This window comes from Topomyia yanbarensis, chromosome 2 (genome assembly GCF_030247195.1).
Source record: "Topomyia yanbarensis strain Yona2022 chromosome 2, ASM3024719v1, whole genome shotgun sequence".
In the NCBI taxonomy this organism is placed as follows: Eukaryota; Metazoa; Arthropoda; class Insecta; order Diptera; family Culicidae; genus Topomyia; species Topomyia yanbarensis.
Window position 1 is genome coordinate 358,529,693 of NC_080671.1, and position 23,560 is coordinate 358,553,252.

General features: G+C 40.6%; 1 protein-coding gene across 4 annotated transcripts in view; it reads right to left on the bottom strand.

Annotated features, from left to right (window-relative positions):
• The window catches only part of LOC131684317 (D(2)-like dopamine receptor), a 135,631-nt gene extending 119,654 nt beyond the window's left edge, over window positions 1–15,977 (bottom strand). For 2 of the 4 annotated variants that reach the window (XM_058967071.1, XM_058967068.1), the window contains exon 1: window positions 15,097–15,949. The gene's annotated coding sequence lies outside the window, so the exon portion shown is untranslated. Of the gene's footprint in view, window positions 1–15,096 lie in introns of all 4 variants that reach the window. The other 2 variants (XM_058967070.1, XM_058967069.1) reach the window with 2 other exon arrangements.
• Window positions 15,978–23,560: the final 7,583 nt, after the last annotated feature.

Here is a 23,560-nt window from a genome sequence, read left to right on the forward strand (position 1 = left end):
GCCCATTTAACATCATCGATATATCGCGTAAACTAACTAAACAACGCTCGGCCGTGTACGAAGAAGTATCTTGTCTAAGTACCCGCCTGGGAAGTAGAGATGGATGGTGTAGTCTCCAACAGGGCTTTAATTGCGAAATATGGGGTTGACTCCTTCCAGAACCCTTTGCTTCAGTCAGTGAAAAATCTGGTTCGCAAGCTATGCGTTCAGCATATATCGAGGAGTATAAGAATTTATTTCCAATCAGTCTCATGACGAGCCTTTCGCCGGATCTACTCTTCCAAACTTTTTTCTTTTAAACGGGGCTCGTCTACTTGTTCACCTTTTTGTGACATGCCGGGTATGTCGCTATTGCGAACAATTGGGCCCAGGGCCAGCGGATAGAATGGGTAGTATGGGTAGTACTACCCACTCGAAATTAACCGAGTGGGTAATTACCTTCTCGAAATTTTTGTACATTTTCATAAATTTTAAATATGCCACGTATGTATCTCGGGCACATACTTGAAAATATCGATGCACGACAACTTCATTTGCACAAACACATTGCAAGTGATTTAATGTAAATGTAATGCAAGCGTGTGTATTGCGAAAATGAGACAAATCCCTATTCTATTACCCTCACCCTATGTTTACTACCCACTCGTGCCAAAAGTGTAACGCCGGCCCTGATTGGTCCATACAGCTACCCAATGTAGAAACGTAAAAAACCACAACCAATTTCTACGCTCCCTTGTCCACTAAAGAGCGTCAGACGACAATCCCATTGAGGGAACATGTTCTAATGTGCCTATAAATTTCCGAAAAAAAGAAAATCACTTCCTCTCCTAAGTTGCCTCTTAAAGGTCTGAGAGAGTCCTTTGATCGGTGCTATGACAAAACCGAAGTAAGTGGCCTGGAAACTAACAGAAATTTGGCCTTCACGTTGACAACCGGTCTATCTTATTGCATGATATTCGCGACAATTTTAATATTGTCATGACTACTCCACTACCAAGGCCAAGCGTGTTGGTTTTATCATTGTACTCGACCTCAATTAGTGTGCCTATTGATTGGAACAGCTACGCGTCCACTATATCCGAAACAATCGAATCTAAACAAGAAATTCCCCCGGTGGAAGCATACAAGGTTTTAACTGTCTTGATTATCGACACTGCGATTAAAGGTCAGACGAAACGAGATCCGCCGCAAACAGCAGTGGACGGTCTCCAACTTCGTGGTGGGTAGAGAGCACTCAGAATTGTACGCGAAAAGGTCCCATAAGGACTTTTTGAATGTCGGATCGCCCGATTTTTTCCGAATATATGCAACGTTTGAAACGCAAATGAAAAACATTATGAATGTTGAAAACAGCGGTTATTGGCACCGGTTTATCGACGGATTAACGAGAAAAATAATGCTTCATCTGGTGGCTAAGTTCTATGTTGTGTATCCTACTTAACCGTTGATCGGAATACACGGAACCAAGAACCTTTTTGGGGCAACAACAGCATTCCATATAAATCTACACTCAAACACTTCAATATTAATTCTTCAAAAGAGCTAAGTAGATTTCTGTAAACAAAGTTATTTCGCACTTTCGCTAAAGCATTCGACAAGGAGCCGGACAACATTGTGTGTATGAAATTGCAGTGACTAGGTTTTCCAGATGGCTACAATCTTACCTTTCTGAACGATCCGCTTTTGTTAGAATCGGCACCACATGCTCAAGCGTATTTAAAACGCCAACCGGTATCCCTCAAGGAATTCACCTAGGGCCACTTATCTTTATACTATTCATCGACGGTCTCTTTACCCGCATAAAGTCTGGAAAACTGCTCTACGCTGATGATCTGAAAATCTTTCGCTCAATTGCAACGGGACTCGATTCAGCTGTACTCCAAGAAGATATATTCAACTCTTCAATGAGTGGTGCTCGCTGAATGGAATGCAGATCAACGTCGATAAATGTAAGATGATAAGTTTCGGGCGCTCGACAACTCCAAGGCGCTGCGAATATACCCTTCTAGTGTGTGTCATCGAAAGCGTGGAATCTATCCGTGACCTGGGATTATTATTTGACAGAAAACTTCGCTTTGCTGACCACATCACAGTGACAAGGCTAAAGATTTTCAAACATTGGGTTTTTTGAAACGAAACACTGCTGATTTCGAGGATTTCTACACTCTGAAATCTATATACTGCGTATTGGGCCGGAGCATTTTGGAGTACACTGTACGATGGCAGCGTGTTCAAAGAAGCTTTGTACGGTTTGCTTCAAGAAAACTGCCATGGAACGACCCTATCCGTCTGCCACCATATGATGATAGATGTATGCTGCTAAATTTACCAACTCTTGAGTCACGTCGTACCTTCTTGCAAAGAATGTTTATTTTCGATATGTTGTCGAGCAACATTGACTGTCCCGATATTCTCTCAAGGAATAATTTGTTTGTTCCTCCTCGTGTTATAAGAAACCGACCGCTTTTGTGGATTCCTAGTCACCGTACAGCATACGGCCAGAATAATCCGGTAGATAGATGTTGCCGCAAATTTAACGAAACTTCCGAACTCTTTGACTATCTTATTACTAAATCTAGTTAGGCCATTACAAATCTTTTTTAAAAATTATGTCACCCCCCCCCCCCCCCTTCAAAATTGCTGGAAAAAATCAGGGGGCAAGAAAATTTTTTTTTTAAAAACCTCGATTAAAAAAATTGTCACTTTTTATAAAAAACAATAGCTTTTATAGAGTTTCGCTTTTCGTCATTGAAAACTATTCTAGTAGTTTTGGAAATTGCCATCCCATGATTTTTTTTATTTTGACTAAGAATGGTCAATATGGTAGATAGGACGACCGAATAAAATCGTCGATCCAGTCTAACATCAAACGAAACGTTTACTGTTCGCGGAAGGAAGGAGCCCGTGAATTCTCAAACAAACATTTCATGGCAAGGCTAACAGCCCGATTTCTGAATCGATCCCATTTTAAACGCAACAGTGGATAGAGATCGGTAATTGCATTCTAAAATAATTTCTTCTCTGAAAAAGCGATATATGAGAACCCGGACATGTTCAGAATGATCCGATACCTGGAAGCGACAGAAGCTTAGAAGCTTACGCTGCTTCCGATGCCAGGAATACTTGGAGATCTTCCAGTGTATAGGTCAATATGTCTCTTGGTACTGTTAGAGAGAGTAATCCTGAACAAGCTAACCAAGTACACGGACCGTGAGAACGGCATGTCATACAATTCGACTTCGTTATAGGCAGGTCTACAGTGAATTCCACCCGAACGGTTGTGGGAGCTGTGATGACAACAGAGAAAAGGATATTGCTATTGCGTGGTGGTTACCTTAGACGTGAAGAATGCTTCAATAGTACTAGCTAGGAAGCAATCGCCCATTCGTTGTACAGCATGAGTAACTCTGCAGGATATTACAGAGCTACTTTCAGTACCGAACACTGATCTATGAAACAGATAAGGGAGAATGACAACTACGACTGACGTTCCTCGACCCGACGCTGTGGAACGCAGTGTACGATGAAGTATTGAAGCTGAACCTTCTCAGAAATGTAACGATTTTCGGTTTCGCGGATAATGTGGTGAACCAAGTAATCGGAGAATCACTAGAAGGGCTGGAGGCACTCGCCACGGAGACGATTGCCCATCATAAAACAGAGTTGGTGTTTGTGAATGTCTGAACTGTTGTCTAGAAAGGAATCGCGTATTACCTGTAGGACAGTTGAAACCTAAAAGAGTCAAAGATTGCTTGGATTTACTGCATATGTTATCACTTACGATGAGTGCAAGTGCACAGTGTGATTCCGTAGATGCCCGGTATAGAATGCACTGTATAATTAGAGCTCTTAAGTAAGCCACTCAGTGTTGACTAGCAGCCGAAAGACAGCAATAGGCGAAAATCGCGGTCGGGGAACATATCATCGACTCGAACTTTTAAAGTCACGATGATTATGCTAAGGGGAAGACTATGAGAGTAACCACAGCTTTGGTTGAGGCGCCAGTGTACCGGGCCTCACGAACCATCTGGAATCGCCGGACCGAAGCCCGTGAGCAGACTAATTACACCGTCAGGAACTAGATCGAGTGAAGCTCCAGCGGTTGGTCGTCGAGTTTTCAGCGAACCGGAAGCAGCGAACCAGAAGCTATCCGGTATCGCCGAACCAACATCGCCAAGTATTGGTGGGCCATTTGAGTAGGATTTATGGACTATCCGAATAGATTGCGACAAAACTGGGAGCTAAATGACTCACGCAACGGGCATCGGTATCGGGTGAAATTCCGCCACCGAGGAATAAATGACTCACTGAGATGACTCGCGTAAACAGGAACTAAATGGCTCACAGAAACGGGAGCCAAATGGCTCACGGAAGTTCCCCACTGCAATTAACCGAATAGGTGTTCGGAGCTAAACGGCTCGAATGTATGCTCTATTGTATAATTTTGTCATAACTTGTCCTGGACAATATATAATCATTTTTATACAAAGACATACCTTAAGTACCACCGTTAAATAAATTGTTAAAATCATGTAAATGGAACAAGTAAATTGAAATTTCAACAACAGAAATATCTCGTGATCTCGATCTTATACAGGGTATCTATCTTCGGAAAACCTGTTCGGAAGATCAAGAGCTGTGAAAGACCAAATAGTTTTCAACTCTACCACTAGGTAGTGTCAGTGATCATGCTATTTTTTGAGTTCACTGTATCCCAAGACCGAATCAGTCTCCCCACGATATAAGGCTTTGATGCAGTCTCGTGGGGCAGTATGAAGGAAGAAAAATAAGGACTACTTTAAGTGGTTGTGCACGAAAGTAAGTCACAACCAGTGTCCATGCACTTTTGAAACTTTTCAACTTTACTATAATGATTACACATATAGACATTTTCACATCTCGACGAACTGAATCTAGTGGTATATGACACTCGACACTCCGGGTCTAGCTTGACAAGTCGAGTTTCAGAGTGATTGCATTCCCTATATGAAAAAGGCAAATATGAACTGATGATTCCTATACGTTTCATAAATCCATACGACTGCACAACAAGATGGGGTAAAATGCATATATTTTGAAGATGTACACGGAACAGAGCCAAATGACTATCATATACCAAACAAACAAATCTACAAGTTTTCAAACACAAGCAATAAACCGAACCTGCCGTTTTCACTAGAGCTCGAAAAAATATAGTATGCACAAAATGTACGTTCGCCAGTTCGCCAGTCCATATGTAAAATGCTACAATCCTGTTTCTGTACATTGTTGTCAAGCAGGGTCAACTTTGACCAATTTTCATGCTTTTTGTGTAAAGTCGGTCCATGTGCCACTACAACGGTACGAAAACTATTCAAGCAACCAAAAGTTCGGATAATACCTTAAAGTACTCCTTAATGTTCATATTAAGTTCTTAGTGATCATTCAAGCTTTTATTGGGAATTATGAAACAGATTAAACCGCTATTAGAAATTGTACTGTTCGGAAAATTATTTAAAACGAAAAACTTAACCATCCCTTTCTTATATCAACTTTTGATTGATTCAATAAAGTTTGCTTGAATTGCTTTAGTAAAACAACCCCGCTATCCGAAATCACTCTGCGGAAACGTCCACGAGAACGATTGCAGGAAAATGTAAAATGAAAAAAATATGCCTTTTTGTTTTAATAAAAATAAATATTTATTTTTGTTTGCCACCCAAAAAAAATTGTACATGGACATAATTTTTTTTAAAAAAATGGAATGGCCTTATAAGCCAGCGATTATAAACTTATAACACTATAACAATAAGTCATTTACACTCAATTTGTACGGTTTCTGCCGAAGATCGAACAAATAATTATTAAATAAATAAACACTAGGTGAACGACCAGACAACATGTTTAATGTCACCACTAGCGCTCTCCACGACCCCCATACGTCGGAGATGGGCTTTCAACGTATACCGATTGGACGTGACCCGAGATATCACCCGACTGAAATCACGCGCTTCATCCATCCCCTTTAACCTTCTTTAGGTGTTGACGTCAATATGACCCCAAATGACCTTTCAAAATGCGATAACTTTTTAAGTTTTGCACCTAGAAGTTTAGAATTTCTTGACTTTTCCTCTTTCATGGAGAGCAACGATTTTCAATAGAGTTCAAAATTTGAGCTCATTCCTGAAGGGCAATACAAAAAAAGTTACGAATAAGGTGTTAGCCGGTCATATTGACCCCGATTTCGAACTCAGTTTTAAGACACATTTTCAACCAAATCTATGTGATCTGATAGTTAAATTATTTGTTAGAGTTAAAATTTTCAGTTTCTGGTAAACATTACCGTTTTTGGCCGGGTTGGTCTGTGCGAATCGGTGCCGAATGAGGTCTTGTTCGGCATCCATAGATGTATGCAGAACCGTCATCATAATTCACAGGTATATTGACAGAATACTAATTATAAACACAAACAAAACTAAAATGAGAATGTATATATTAAATGTGGACATGATACGACCGATCTTGGATGTCCCGGATTACGATTCCAATGACGATTTCGGTGGTACAATAGTATTTCTAATAATATTGATCAAGCGACAATGTGGTCAATCAACGAAAATGATACCAAAAATTTGTAATTTGCTTGAAAGTTTATATAAAATCCCATATAAAATGATATTGATACTCTGATGCAAATACTGACCCTGAATTCTACGTGAAAATCATCCGGAAGATCCTGAACATCCGTAAAAGTAGCCAGTTATACGGATATTCCAGATCTTCCGGAATCGTAACCCGGGACGTCCAGTGGCATAGCCAGAAATTTGGTTGGGGGGGGGGGGGGGGGGTGGTTTAACGAAAATCGTTGATTTTTCGAAAATGCTTCAAAATAATGCAAATTTGATAAAATATTGAAAGGAACAAAAACAGTTCAGCCGTTCATTCTACAAATAAGAAACAAAATATAAAATATCTCTCATCTCTTCATAGACAACTTTCTTTTAGAAAATGTTTTAAAATTAAATTAAAATTATACCTTACGGCCCACATCACATAATTTCGAAACCATCAACTTCGAAGGTTGGTCGTCAAATGGTGAATACTTCCCAATGTTCACAAGCTCCTATATCGTGCTTCCCTGTGCGTCTATTGATGACAGTTAATGTGTAGCCTGGCATCGACTGAGTACTACCGTCTTGTGCAGTAAAAACGAAATGAGAAGGTGCGAGTGGGCATGTGCGCTATAACCCTACCTAGATAGAACTGAATACGTGAGGTGGCAAAGAAACCCCGCACAGCTGTCCGAGGAGACAGGAGGTTGCGTCAAACCCTACAAGCCGCCCGGAAAACACCACGTTACAAAGCATCAGGAAGACAAGGCGGATCGGAATAATCGACCAAAGCCCACGTAACGGAAAAAGGAATGCGATTGTAAACTTGGCACATCGAACTGTAAATCTTTTTGCTTCCACGGGTTCGAACGAATCCTACACAATGAGCTGAAAATGTAGGAACTTTGCTTGGCAGGACAGAATGTGGGGAAAAGCGGGCATCACGCGGTTACATTCTATTAGAGCGACGGTTCAACAAACAAGTTGGGAATCAGCTTTGTAGTTCTGGGCAAAATACACCAACGCGTAATCAAGTAGCAGACGATCATGGCCATTTTTACAACTACAGCATCGTTAACGTGCACTGCCCTCACGAAGCGTGACCAGAGAACGAGAAAAATACATTTGACGCGCACTTAGAGCCTGCGGTAGAATGTGAAGCTCATTATCAGCGACATGAACGCCACCCCTGAGATCACCTGATTAACAAACTGAGAACCAAATCGACCACGTACTAGGGTGGATGTACCAATAGTCGCATGCTTAAGGAAAGCTTTTGATAAAAAATCGATTAATAGACCTATGGGCAATGTTAATACATTAAACGAAAGCTTTCAGTCCCTACTTCATAGGAAAAATATAAAGATGGCTTAATAACCAATTTATGTATTCAAAACCGCATGTACCACTATAGGAACACATGTACCAATAGTGGTGCAATCGCTAATTTTGGTTCCTATTGTTGCAAATCCCATTGCTTTCTTATGGGACATGCAACTATAGGTACGCTACATCAACTATAGGTGCAAGGGAGTTCAAAATTCTAAGAAAATCATTTTTTTCAATAGTTATTTGAGCAAATTTCAAGGATAACAGTTTTATTGTCGCATAATTTTAGTGCGATGAATCGATAAAAAAATATTTGTTGATGGTTGGTACCTTAGTTAGGCGTATAACCCACTACTGCAACTATTGGTACACCTCAACTATAGGAGCACCCACCCTAATGAATGGAAATTTTTTCTCTGACATCACAAATGTGCGCTACTTCCGCAGTGCAAATATAGATTCGAAATCGCCTACAGGAACATCGGGATACAGAGGCGATGGAGTACCTATCTGTACAGAGTTATGAAAATTCTACGAGTAAGTATCGCTCGAGCAAAGGCTATGTGCCACAGGCTGATATAAGAAGAGATACTAATGGAGAGCTCACGACCGAGTATGAGCGGATCGATAATTTTATTACGACGAACATCGAAATAGCAGTAGACGATGAGAGTATGGCAAGAATCAGCCTAAGGATATGCGCAGTAGAGTGGCTCGCGGTTGTATGGGAAAACTTCAAAATGATTTAAACTAGCGGGCACAGCACTTTTACAGTTCCTTTTGTGGTCCCAAATGCCTTGCAAAATTTGGTAGAGATTGGGTACTTCCCGGGTTTGCGCATTGCGTTCAAAGTTTGCATGGGATTTAATATGGGGAAATTAAATATTTTGTATTTACGTTAATAAAGATTGCTATTTCACTGAATATGAAAAACCGGCTTCATAAACCTATAGTTCAAACCTTGGTTAACAACTTTGTCGAAGACAGTAAATAGGTCCTTGTAAATGTCAACGACTGAACTTTCTTAATATTTTGATAGACCTAAATATGAATCATACTACAATTTTTGTTGTAGGAAATAACATTTACAATATTTAGGATTTATACCTACAAATTTATGTGTTGTTTTTGCTTGAAGTAAAAACTAACTCAGGTCAGGAAATCGTGTTGGGTTCTAACCTTAAGTATACTTCTGGTTCGCCAACATCACCTCTGTTTTGCGTGAACCTAACACAATTTCATAAAAAAAACTCTTGTTTGAATGAACTATCCTGGTCTCGTTCCTAAAGTATCATACGAAAACGGCAATAGAAGAAATTCCGAGACTTCAAGGAATCTAAGAATATGCATTTTTTTTTTAATTCTGTTCCTGAACGGCTAAGAAATAGGATTTTAAAATATGTAAAACTTATAAACCGTTGTACAATTTTAAATGAGATAACAGTAGAGCCCTTAAATAGTATCACTCAACCATGTAAGATTAATTTTTAATTCGACGGTATAAACCTGCGCTGAAGATGTGCTCCTTATGATATACTAAACTATATAAACAGGAAACTGGGGAGTACACAAGCCACACCCCCTCTTCTTTTCATTTTCTGACAACGTCTATGTGATTAAGCAATTCATTTTGAACATTTCATTCAAAGGTACCAAGTCTCTGCGATGAATATATTCCCATTTATTTAAGTTTAAAGTATGGGTGTCGTGGGTACTGACAGTGTTAGAAGAAATAATGAATTTCTGCATTTGGATTGAACCATAAGTTTTAAAATTGTTATAACTATTTTTTGAAAACTCGTAGCTAGGTACCGTCTTCGACAAAGTTGTTAACCAAGGTTTGAACTATAGTTCTATAAAGCTGGATTTTCATATGGACTGAAATAGCGATCTTTATTAACGTAAATGCAAAATAATTGATTTCCCCATATTAAATCCCTTACAAATTTTGAACGCAATGCGCAAACCCGGGAAGCAACCGACCGCTCCCAAACTTTGCACAGGCATTTGGGACCACAAAAGGAACTCAAAAAGTGCTGTGCTGAAAAATGTCATATTAGAGCCACTCTAATGCGCAGCCGACGACAGATTCCCAGCGCAAGATCTAACGAAGATTCATGAAGAGATCGGCGGGTTGAGGACTGATAAAGCCGCTCGTAATGATCAACTGCCATGTGAGCTACTGAAAGACGGAAGAGAGGCGTTGGTTAGAGCACTTCATGTGATGGTTTTAAAGATCTGGGAGAAACAGGGGTGGTATTGCGCATCTCGAAACGAAAGGTTAATTGTGTGCAACCTTGTATGAAAAAGTCGATTCGAAATGGTTCGATAATGTCGCCCCAGATTTGACCGGAAGGTAGGATGGAGGAAGTAGTATGTCTCATCTATAAAATGGGTGTTAAGCGGGCTTTCTGCAAATAGTTGCCGATCATATTGCTGAAGGTGTTCTTCCAAATTCTTTGTTGTCGCCAATCACCATTAGCAAGCGAGTTCGTTGAGAAAATTCGCATATAATGCCCAAATACGGGTTTCCGGACAAACGAAAATCAAACGGACAAACGATCGAGTCATGTGTGGTGAGTATTAGAAATACTTTCGAGTCCTTTTGAAACTCGGAAAGCAGGTGAACGTTGTTACTTTGGGTTTCGAAGAACCCTTCGATCGACGAATGTACGACACCGCAAGAAGATAACCTTCTACAAACCGCTCATTAGACCGGTTGTCTACGGTCAAGAAACCTGGAGCATGGTGGCGGGAGATCAACGCGTTCTTAGCGTTTTCGAATGGAACGTGTTGAGAACGATCTACGATGGGATGCATATGTAAAACGGAATGCGGATACGGCGTATGAATAACGAATCGCAACAAAAGCTTGGAGAACCATCCATTGTTCGCTCAGCGAAATTTGGGCGGCTGCTGTGGGCTGGGCATGTTTTCAAAATAGTGAACAACTCAGTAAAAATGGTTTTACAAACTAATCCGACAGCTACAAGAAGGAGAGATCGGTTAAGATGAAGGAGATCTGAGGAGTCTGTGTCATGCGAGGCGACAAACAGCCATGGACAGAGTGACAACAAGTTCAGCAACAAGTTTCCCAACATAAGAACATCTTCTGATATAACCATTTTAGTGATAAATCCTTCTAGAAATAATAATGGAAAATCAACTGTTCAAAAAAGTAGTAAGAGACTTGGTGTCTTCAGCAAAGTTGTTGGAAATTTCATTTAAAACATCTTTATTGAAGATATGAAAGCGCTATGTATATATGTATATGTATACGATATTTACGAAATTATTCTTGCATCCACTTTTTTTCAATATTACTATAAGCTTCAAATATACATGGCTTGGATAAAGTGTTTATTTATTTTTTATTAACAGCAGAAGAGTTTGACCATTTACAATAATATCAGAATAACCTGTTTTGAAGGTTCACTTTCGTAAATAGCCTAATATATCTCGATACCCTGAATATATGGAGCATTCATGTCTTCAGCCACGTTATTTGTAATAAAATTTTCGAAAACTTTACTGAAGGCACCAAGCTTTTCGAGACTAAATTAGTTTGAAGAATTAATACATTTATCTGGGAGGATTATTCACCAAAATTATTTTATCAGAAAATGTTAAAACGTTGCAAAATTCTTCAAAAATACTAAACCTCCAAAGCTGACGGTTCAGTGTTTTAAAACGTCGTTTTCGTGCTCAAAATTAATAGCGTCTAAACCGTTGACTTCAGATATATAGTTTGTTCAGAGTTGTTGTTCTTATGATTGCGCAGCCACAGAATTATACCGTTCAGTGATTAATTTACCTTTAAGTGATATACGAAATTTATTTTCCGAACTAATTAAGATAGAGACTTTGAGTCTTCGGCAAAGTTGTAGCAAATGTTACTACAAAAGAAATTGCTGAAGACACCATATATCTATCTTTAGTAGTTTACAAGTTATCGAACATATTATATGGAAGACCCCTTAAAATTAGTTGTTTCATGATAACTTTTTTAGACAATCTCGTATCTACTTGGAATCTTCCACAAAGTTATTTGCGGTATCGAAACACATATTTTTGCCGAACATAGTCATTTCCTATCTGTTGAAACTAAAAAGATATTCCAAATTTTACGATTTTTTTGGGGTAACTTCCACCTTAAATAATTCGTGCGGAGCAAAAAGGAGCAAACAATATCATAACATACTGAAAGTACTAGCTTTTTACTTTCATATAGTGGCCCGATTGTTAGTCGACGCGATTCTTCCCGAGTGTTATGTTCAATACAATATGCCATCGCAGTGGTATAAAATGAAATATTCAAGCGCACTGCGATAAGTAGCTTCATCTTTTCTTGATAAATTGCATAAAACATGTTCATAGATGTCCAAAACAGGAAAAGAGAACTTTGACCACAATCAAGATCAAAGTACGAAACGTAGCATATCGTGCGTTCGAAAAGTGTGGATACTGGTAAGCTTAAAAAACGATGGAAATCCCACCAGAAGGTTTATTAATGTCTGTCGTGACATTTATAATGATGCTTGATTAACGTCACCTGTTCACAATGTGGATCCTGTCGTGAATGAAGCTCGGGGATGGCAAAAAAGTATAAAATGATTTTTAGGAGAGGCCAAAGCTCTTCTAGCGGAAGAAGAAAGCTTTGAAGATGGCGGAGAAAACGATTATTAAAAATAGATTTATTTATCTATTTTATAATGAAAATATTGACATTATTAAACACATCAAAAATTACGTTTTGATTTTTGAAAGGCAAACTATATGCATTGCATGTTATAGGCGAACGTGTTCTATGCAATTTGCCATAAAACATGAAGCTGTTTGTCGCAGTGCGCTTGAATATTTCATTTTATACCACTGCGATGGCATATTGTATTGAACATAACACTCGGGGAGAATCACGTCTCGTCTAACAATCGGGCCACTATATGAAATTAAAAAGCTAGTACTTTCAGTATGTTATGATGTTGTTTGCTCCTTTTTGCTCCTTAACGAATTATTTAAGGTGGAAGTTACCCCAAAAAAATCGTAAAATTTGGAATATCTTTTTAAATTCAGCAAATAGAAAGTGACTATGTTCGGCAAAAATATGTGTTTCGATACCGCAAATAACTTTGTGGAAGATTCCAAGTGGATACAAGAATGTTTAAAAAAGTTATCATGAAAAAACAAATTTTAAGGGGTCTTCCATATAATATGTTCCATAACTCGTAAACTACTAAAGATAGATATATGGTGTCTTCAGCAATTTCTTTTGTAATAACATTTGCTAAAACTTTGCCGAAGGCATAAAGTCTCTATCTTAATTAGTTCGGGAAATAAATTTCGTATATCACTTACAAGTGAATTAATCACTGAACGGTAGAATCCTGTGGATGCGCAATTATAAGAACAACAACTTCTCCGAACAAACTATATCTCTAAAGTCAACGGTTTAGATGCTACTAATTTTGAGCACGAAAACGACGTTTTAAAACACTGCAGTTTCGAAGCTGTGTGATATTGACTGTAAAAACTGTTTTCGAGCATTTATATTACTTTTCTTCGTTATTAATGTTCCTAACTTAAGAACGAGGGACCAGACATAAGATCCCATTCCAACAATTTACCAAAAGTTCCCATGGTGTTTAAAACATTAAGTTCTCAAATTTATTTTTAGATAATAAACTTCCAAAATTACTATTTAAATATTAATTTTTTATTTTTTATATTAAACTGGTCACCACCAATATTTTTTTTAATTCGATTAATTTTGGAGGGGGAGGGGTTTAACTCCCAAAACCCCCCTAGCTACGCTACTGTAGTGTCTAACTAGTGGCCCAGTCAGCTGTTAGCTACTGACGAGGAGAATCCGAAACACAAAAAATATGACTTAATTTGAGTTAGGTTATATGCACCTATGCATAAATACAGGGGTAACCCCAATTTAAAATTGCATCATTTTTAGATGTTTTGGATTCAGGAACTCGTCCACTTTTTGGATTCTGTGAAATTGAACTGGATGAGTGGATCTGGATCTTGGTAATCCGGATTTTCCGGAGTAATGTTCCAGTACTAAGGTATGATTTATAAATTTTAATAATGTCCTAGCAATATGAGTATCAAAACTCTTCAAATTATCTCGGAAGTCAGTCATTTATTGTTACAGGACCCTATGGCAATTTGAAAAATGAAATTTGAATGGAATGGCCACTCACGGCCCCACGGGAACCTGCTCCGAAATGTCCGTTCCGGGATCAAATCACCAAATGGTTCCAAAACCACGAGATACAAATAATATCCCAGCACTGGAACATGCTTCCAGAAATACGGTTTCCCGAGAAATGAATAACGTAACCCGATTCATTTTCACCAAGTCTAAAAGTGGATCAGTTCCCGAATCCAAAACACCCAAAACTATCAAAATCGTTTGGAAATTACCTTAGTTATTGGCATTTACTTACGAAGTTCTATAATTGCAACTTTGACTGCGATGCAGTCACAGAAAAGTTAGTTACCTGTACTTTCAATATTAAGAAAATGTAAAACAATTAAGCTCAGCTGTTGGCTTTCATTTTTTGAACATTGAACATACCATCAGTTCCCTGATGGTATTTTGAACTAAATTACGAAACTACTTCATTGCTACTCATTAAATCCCAACGTGCTTCTGCAGCTGAATTTGAATGGTTCGTCTTGCGTACTCTAGCTACTGTTTGTTTCCATCCATCACTATTCGAGAGATTCAAATCCACTCAAATTAATAGCTATAAGTTTGTTCACCTAATATTAAGAATCAAGATACTGTTTGAGCAATGCAATAAAATATTGATATACATTCCTCAGATCAATCATTCGAAGCTAACGATAAAAAATCACTTTCGCACTATGTTTAACTGATATTATTTTGATTTTATTTTGTTTTGCAATTCTTCATTCGATTCTTATTGGCTTCAAAACCATAGACTATCAGAACGATAGGATGCTTATGAAAATTCATATAACACCCAGTAGGAAGAGGAAAGCTAAAAATAGTCGAATGCTTTTTATTGAATTGAATGTTACTTGTATATAAATGGATTCCAAAGCTAAAAAAACGCCAGAACAAATATAACTCAATGATAATGATGCATCTTTTCTCGATTTCAAGTAAATACACCTTCATCGTTAATTTGAGACTTACAACCTATAAATCCCAGCGTGCCTCCAATTCAAATTGAACAAAGCATGAGACTGGAAAATGTTTCCGCAGGCCAACCGAAGTTCCCAAATCGTTTATTCCGGCGGAACCACTAATATCTGCTAAATTTAGTTTCGTTAACAATTTGTTGGAACTAAAAACTTGTTCACTAGTTTCAATTTTTCAACCATAGCACGCTACTGTATCTAACTTTTTTTCTAACGCCACTGAACAATTTACTTTTTCGCGTTTTTCAGTATTCCCGTGTTTCTACAATCATCTGCCTGATGCTCTACCACAGCATAGATATTCACTCCCGAATGTTTGCACAACACGTACCGTACTTTATTTCACGCGCCGTCATTTCACTTCCACTGCGTACGGATTAAATTTCCTGTTTGCACGCAACTTCAAATTCTTCCCCACTAAGAAAAACACCAATCATCACACTTGAACACTGTAGCTACATCCTGCGACTACACTGCAAGTACCAGCAGCACTCTATCCTATCCCCAATCCACCATCAGCCGGGGAAACACACAAACGCGCACAGCTTCCGAATCTATTTGTGCAAGTGCCATCCTACACTATTATTCCTTATGTAATGCAAATCCGCGACACCGGCTTCGAAGCTGTCGACTACTGCAACTGGTACACACAATCAGTGCTCAAACGAGGATCCGCTTCCCATTTGTTATTGGCTTGCAGTTCCGGTACAGAAACGTGCCGAAAACGCTCACTCTAGCCCTCTAGGGTAAGATCCATCCACTACTAGGTAGTCCCACTGAAGTCCCGCTCACAACTCACCACTCTAGTACGATGTGACGCCGAGAACCACGTGCGAACCGACCGAATGCGCGCTTATGACTGGCAAAGAGGCGCCAAACGCCGCACGTTGCGACTAGCAGCAATAAACCACTCAATCTACATACATTCTGCCCTTGGGGTGAATCTTCTCGTTGGAAAAACAACCAACCATTCTGAGAGACGGGGAAACTTTCAAGGGTGCTCACTCTCAGTGCGGTGGTCGGTTCATTCCCTCAGAATACCGACACTCGTGATGAATTGTGGTGGCTGTCGTCTCAAGTGCCCGGTAGGGAAGGTTATTTGTTTGCCGGAGAAGTTTCCTTCGACGCCCTTTCGCACTAATTAGGACTTGACGCTGGGTAATCAAATTGTACGTGGAAGCTACCAAATTAGCACGCTGTCATCTACGTTGACTTGAGATAATTTGTATTGGAAATCAATCCAGTTCGATCGGTTCGGTTCTGTTCGAATTAATTCTATTTTCGATAGAAGAGACTCGCAATGCTATGAAAATAATTTGAATTTGACAAAACTAGAAAACCGGTTAGGCATAAGTAAGTTAGGCATAATGGATGTTGGGCATAATACACAAATAGATAAAAGTAATCGCCTGGCTGGTGCCTTTTTTATTGTAGAGCTCATTCTTTTGGGGTAGAAAAACTACGCTTTGCATTAGGCTACTGATTTTACGACCTCCAGAAACTGAATAATGTGGAAGATAATCAATATAGAAGCAGCAGTATTCGCATATTCGTTAAATGAATAATAAAGTGCATCATTCTTTCATGAGCTGTTCCTCAAGCCATATTTTTTTGGACTTGCGCAATGCATGTATGTAACAATAAATCTAAGTTATTCATACCTTAATACAAATGAGATTAATTTGAAACAAGAATGTTGAGCCTGTCTTGGTCATGCGAAATTTATCAATTGTATGTCTACAACAGAATAAAATGTTGATCGAGTATGATCAGCTACCAGAGTAATTCTGAAACATCAAAATAACGTTCAGGCTCGTACCACCCGAGGCCATCGCCCCGTAAAATAAGTTCCATTGAATGATACATGATAATTTATGCCTAACGTCTATTTTTCCAATCGTCCATTATGCCTAACGACCATTATGCCTAACGTATTCATGCCTCTCGGTCCTAGGCCCTTTTTAATTAGGAGTTTCTAAAAGAAAAGCATTCAAAATGCTTTGTGGAGAGATTTTTCTAAAGCGACGAACGTTATACGACGTTAACATCGAGGAGATGATTGATTTTAGGAGCAAATCATTGAGCTCGGAACACTAACAGCAAAGCTACCGAATGATCGGAGGTGTTACGATATAGACGAATTTCGCGCCAACTCGAACAAATGTTGGCAGCACCCTCTCCGATTTTAATGAAACTTTCTGTACGTGAGAACCTTGTCACAAAAAGCAACTCTGCATATCTTGTTTCTTTTTTTTTTTTCAAAAATTATCTAGACTGTCTTTTGAAAAGGGTCAAACTTTTTTCTACCAATTTTATTCAAATGGCTATAGTCTAAAAATGACAAATCCTACAAAAAATGTTGTAGGACTGATTTTCACATAATTAGTCAAATTTTTGAATAAAAGTATTGAAAAAAAATCTTCAACGACTTCTACACTGAAAAAAATTGATTTTAAAATTTTAAAATCCATTTACAAAAAAACCCCCACCTTGAATTGGGTCAAATTTTGTTCTAAGATAGGTAATTATGTTCCCTACCTACCGTCAAAAATTCATGTTGGACACTTTTAAGGAAAAAAATTATTTGAAAAGAACTTTTCCTTGTCCAAACTGATTTTTTTCAGTGTATTTTCCCAACTGCTAGTTACCTGGTACATGTAAAAAGTATCAGTAACGAAGTTGGTACAGCATCTCGGTCTGGGCCGAAACGAGGCCGAAGGGATTCGTTTAACGGAGATCTGGTACTAGAACACTTAGCGCACGACCAGACAACATGTTTAATATCGCGATAACCGCCACCATAAGCGCTGAGACCGCTCTCCACGACCTCAATACACCGGAGATGGGCCTTGCCATCATCCATTCTCTTGGACCAAGGTTTGTTGATACCTTTGGGATTCCGTCCTCTGAGAAGAAATATTTAAAAACTTCACCTTCACATTATCATTCTAATCCAAGTATCCGCCTTCTCATTACCCGGAATGGAGCACTGCGAAAAAATTCAAACTAAGGCAATCTGCTATGATTTTTCAGATAAAGTACCTTAAAACTCTCATGTTTTCCCCAGGAAATACAAAGAGTGCTTTCCATGCTCCATCAAACGGAGAGCCTCCTGTATCTGTAACGATGTGGGCATGGTCGTTGATAGGTAATTATAAAACCATCAATTTTGTGGGGAGAATATTGGTAGCACAGCCCCTTTTATGATTGCACTCACCACTACTGTCATAATAATTAGCATAAAAGCGATGCATAGCTGTCATCATATAACGAACGTTCCGTGTATTCCAATCACAGGATAAATCGAATACACAACATAGGCCCTAGCCACCACACGAACCATTATTTCTCTGATGCTCTGTCCGTTAATCTGTCGACGGACCGGTGCCAGTAATCGCGTTTTTCAGCTTTCATCAAGTTTTTCATTTGCATTTATAGCGTCGTGTATATTGGGAAAAATTCGGGCGATCCGATGTTCAAAAGTCCCTTTCGCGTATAATTCTAAGCAATCTCTGCCCACCACGAGGTAGGAGACTGTTCACGGTTATTCGCGTCGTGTACTCGTTTCGTCTGTCCTCTAATTGTAATGCAAATGCATTGTGTAAAACCTGGGGGAAAATGTGGGGACTGAAATATAAGGACACATGGGGTTTCTAAGATTACCGAAACCAGGAACCACTTACTTCGGTTTTATAACGGCACCCTTCAAGGGGCACTCTCAGGCCTTTACGAGGAAGCTTAGGAGAGAAAACTGGGGTGGCATTGCGCATCTCGAAACGAAAGGTTTATTGTATACAAGCTTGTATGAAAAAGTCGATTCGAAATGGTTCCATAATGTCACCCCTGATTTTCCTCTTTCAGAAATTTATAGGCACATTAGAAGATGTTCCCACAATGCAATGGTCAGACTATCGCTCTTTAGTGTACAATGAAACGTATAAATTAGTCGATGGCGTAGCGCTTTTTTGCATTATCAGAGTGATTCTTAAAAGAAAGTTTCATTTTGTCCCCACATAATTTATATGCATTTTCCACAGCGTGCCTTGTTTCTACAATAAGTTCATGCCTCACGGCACAAAAAGGCGAACAGACTAGCCCCGCCCAAAAGATCAAAGTTTGGAAGAGCATATTCGGCGAAAGGTTTGACATGAGGCTGATGGAAAATAAGTTGTGATCAAATACTCCTTGATTTTTTCTTGAATTGCATTCAAGAATTTTCACTGCTTGCGAACCAGAATTTTCACTGGCTGAAACAAAGGGTTCCTGAAGAAATGAACCCCATACTTCGCAATTAAGGCCCCTAATGGAGACTACACCATCAATCTCTACTTCTCCGGCGGGTACATAGACAAGATACTTCTTCGTACACGGTCAAGTGGCTTATCTTCACCCTCACACAAGTTTGTTATGAATATATACCAAATGCGTTACTGATACTTTTTGCGTGTATCAGGCAACTAGCGGTTGGGAAATTGGATTCTGAGATGATTATGACTTTCATTGGTTTAATTTTCGATAAAAAAACACTGAAAAAATTAATTCAGTTCGGACAAGGAAAAGTTTTTTTCCAATAACTTTTTTCCATAAAAGTGCCCAACTTGAATTTTTGACGGTAGGTAGGGAACCTAATTACCTATCTTGGAACAACATTTCGTCCAAATCAAAGATGGTTTTTGTTGTAAATCGACTTTATATTTTTAAAATCGATTTTTTTCAGTATAGGAATCAAAGAAGAATTTGTCGATACTTTTATTCAAAAATTTGACTGCTTTTGTGAAAATCACTTTGTAGGATTTGTCATTTGAAAAAAAATGGGTAAAAAAGTTTTACCCTTTTCAACAGACAGTCTAGATCATTTTTGAAAAAAACGAAGTATGCAAAGTGACTTTTTGTGACAAAGTTCTCACGTACAGAAAGTTTCATTAAAATCTGAGAGGGTGCTGCCAACTCTGAATACGATTTAGCACGAAATTCGTCTAAACAAAACGATTTGGTTAAAAGCAATGTTCTTTTTATTTTTCTTTGAAAATAAATGTATAGAATTCGCTCGAAATTTAAAGATTTTTTCCGAGGCCAGAATCTTATATAACAATCGACCCAGCTCGACGATTTAGGATAATGTCTGCGCCCTCCACTCTTGCCCAGAATCGGATTCCTCCCCGACACTACCTTACGGCAATGCTTCGGGAGGGGTTTTTTATGTACATAGCACACACTCTAATCCAACTTCTTAGTAGGTTGTTCCTTCAGAAAAGTTACAGCACTACTCCTCGACACACCACCAGTTCTTGACCATCCACGCAGGCTGGCAGTATCTGCATGGCAGTCGGAAAGTTTGCTGTGGGTCGCGACTTAGTGCTCTTCCCCTACGAAGACAATCTGGGCGGCAAACTTCAGATTGCCTAATTAACCGAGCCCTTCGGCTCCCTGGTGCCATTCAGCACCGAACTCCCTTCTCGTGCCATTCAGCACCACTTACTTGTCAAGCTCCCAACTTGTTCGCGAACTACTCGGTCTGGTTCCCGAGGACCCAGCCTACTCCGATGGACAATTCCCTGATGAGAGAAGTTCTCCCGAAACCGACCCAACCAACCAGGTGTCGAGGTCAGTTCAGCGATTTCGGTGAAGCAGGGTGTCCGGTTCGATGGTGCCCCGACAATCCACAACTGGTGGTGTCTCGTCGCGATCCACTCAGTCTAGCTGCCGGCAGTGAATCCAGCTTTCCGCGAGCCATTTAGCATCTCGCTTCGTCCCAATCTACTCGATCTAGTCCCCGGCGATGGACCCCAACGGGTCAGCCGGATAGGTGGTCCATCAAACGAGTCCGGGTGGAGCGTAGCTTTCGGTGCATTGGTGCACCAACAATCCAATGCTAACTATTCGACGAGGTCTACTTGGTCTAATCCCTGGCGGTGGACCTTGCCTACTCACGAGCTCCCCGTAGCGTGTCGAGGTCGATCCGGCGATTCCGGTGAAGCCTGACGTCCGGTACACTGGCGCCCCGACGACCCGAACCCGGTGCTACGTCGCGTATTACTCAACTGGTCTCCGACGGTGGGACTAGTCTATGCCGTCGGAGAGTTCCCCGGCAGTGGAATTTCTCTCGAATCGCTATTTGTGGTTTCACGGTGGCTTTCTAGCTAATGGCGCTACTGTGTTAATCCCTTCGCCACATCTTCTGCAGTTCGCAGAGTATACTCGTAACCACTCTGTTGATAGCGTCCCAGGTATGCTCGTCGTGGCACATCTCTTCGACGACATTGTCCATTGTCACTACGAACTTCTTCGAACCTAGGGCATTCGAAGACTACGTGTTCCAGTGTCTCTTGCACGTTCAAAAACTCCGGGCAAAAGGGTGACGGAACATGTCCAAACCGATGCAAGTCCTTCCGGAGGCATGCTTTCTATGCACCCAATCCGACATGGTGGTTCCACCTTCCTTTCTCCGTGTTGTCCCACTCCTGCTGCCATTTAGCCAACGAGTCCGCTCGGATTAGTCTCCTTGCATTACGTGCATTTCTCAGCTGGTACCATTTCTCGTCATTAGCCAGAGTGATGCAGACAGGGATCATCCCGGCGCTAACGCATGCTACCTCCGACGATATGGTTCTGTAAGCACTCGCGACTCGTAGTGCCATCAGCAGAATTGTCCTGTTCAGCTTTTCACGGTTCCGCTTGGTTTTCAGCACAGCACCCCAGACAGGAACCCCATTTCGGAGTATCGATAACAAAACAGTAGATAGCAGACGTCTCGTGCAGCTTCTTGGACCGCTGACGTTTGGCATGATTCGTTTGTTTTCTTCGCCGACTTTTCGCAGGCGTAATAGGCGTAATTGTTGAAGATCAACCGATCGTCGATTATCACTCCCAATTACTACAGTGCACACACCGATGCAATCACCCTCCGCCGTCGATCTGCATCCACTGCACCGCTTTGCAGTTGTAAGCCAACAACAAGTCTTATTGTGAGCTATTTGTAGCTTGACCTCATTCATCCAGCTCTCGATCACGTCTATTTTCTCTATCACCGACACCTCCACTTTTTCAAGTGTCTCATCCATCACCGTTAGTGACACGTCGTCCGCGAAACCCACGATTTTCGCTTTCCTAGGCATCCCATTGTAAAAACCCCATCGTACATCCGGTTCCAAAGAGTTGGACCGATAATGGAGCCCTGGGGAACGCCCGCTGTGACTCGCATTGACTTCTGCCCTTCGCTCGCCTCGCACAGCAGCACTTTGCTCTGGAAGTAGCTCTTCAGGATATAGCATAGATAGTCGGGGACCCTCATTCTGTGCAGCGATGGCTTCCCTGCTGGCCCTGTTAAATGCATTCTTCACATTTATCGTGACCACAGCGCAGTATCGTTATCCTCTTCGCTTCTATTTAGATGCTTTTTAAGCACTCTCGAGCACTGTAGGAAACGCATCCACTGTCGATGCTTCTTTGCAGAATCTGAACTGCATCTTGGACAGTCCGCACTCACCTTCCGTGAATTTCGTCAACCTGATAAGGATGATCGTTTCCAGGAGTTTTCCGATTGCATCAAGCAGACATATGGATCGCCCGGTGCCTTCCGTGGCTTCCACATTTCGCGGAAGTTACCTTCATTTAAACACTTCTGCAGCACAATCGTGAACATGTTCGGATAAGCCAGGATCGCAGCTTTCAGCACCACATTTGGTGCTGAACGCTCCAGACCGGAGGCTTTCTTTAATTTCAGGCGCTTTGATGCTTCTGCGAGCTCCTCGTTAGTCACTTGCCGATCCACCATGTTTGTACTTTTTTTCGCCGTATGGTGTCGGTTACCAGATAGTTGGATCATGCTTCGAGACCCTCAACGATTATCTTCGGCTTCCCCGGGCACATTTCGGCTACATCGTCGATCCCTTCATTTTCTCCATTACGATTCAATATTCGTCGCCACAGGGATTGACGCCTACGTCTTGGCACAGCTCCTTGTGGCAACCTGACTTGCTGAGTCTGATCTACCGTTTTAAAGAGACCCTAGCTTTCCAAAACGCTGCCTTGTGCTCTTCTCTATCTGGCTCCGATATTGCTCTCTAAGCCCGCCTTCTGGCTCTGAGACAAGCAGCGCGTAGCGTACTAGACGTCTCGTTCCACCAGTAGCCTGGACACCATCTATTACGTGGTTCCAGTTATCGCTGCATTGTGGCGTCTCAAACCGCCATCATCCTTCTTGTTAGGTCAGCCGCATCCACGTTCTCGGACCCGCCGTTCGCTCGAAGTGCCTCTACGAAAAAGTCTGCGTAGAAGACTTTCGACTTCCAATTTCGTTCGCCGGTCATCCTTCTCCGTGCTGCAACAGGGTTCCGTGGGCCGATACGGTAGCAAATCACCTGGTGGTGGCAATGTGTATACGTTTCGCATACTCTCCAATCCGTGTTCGCCGTCAACGAAGGACTACAGAATGTAACGTCGATGATAGACTCCCTCCC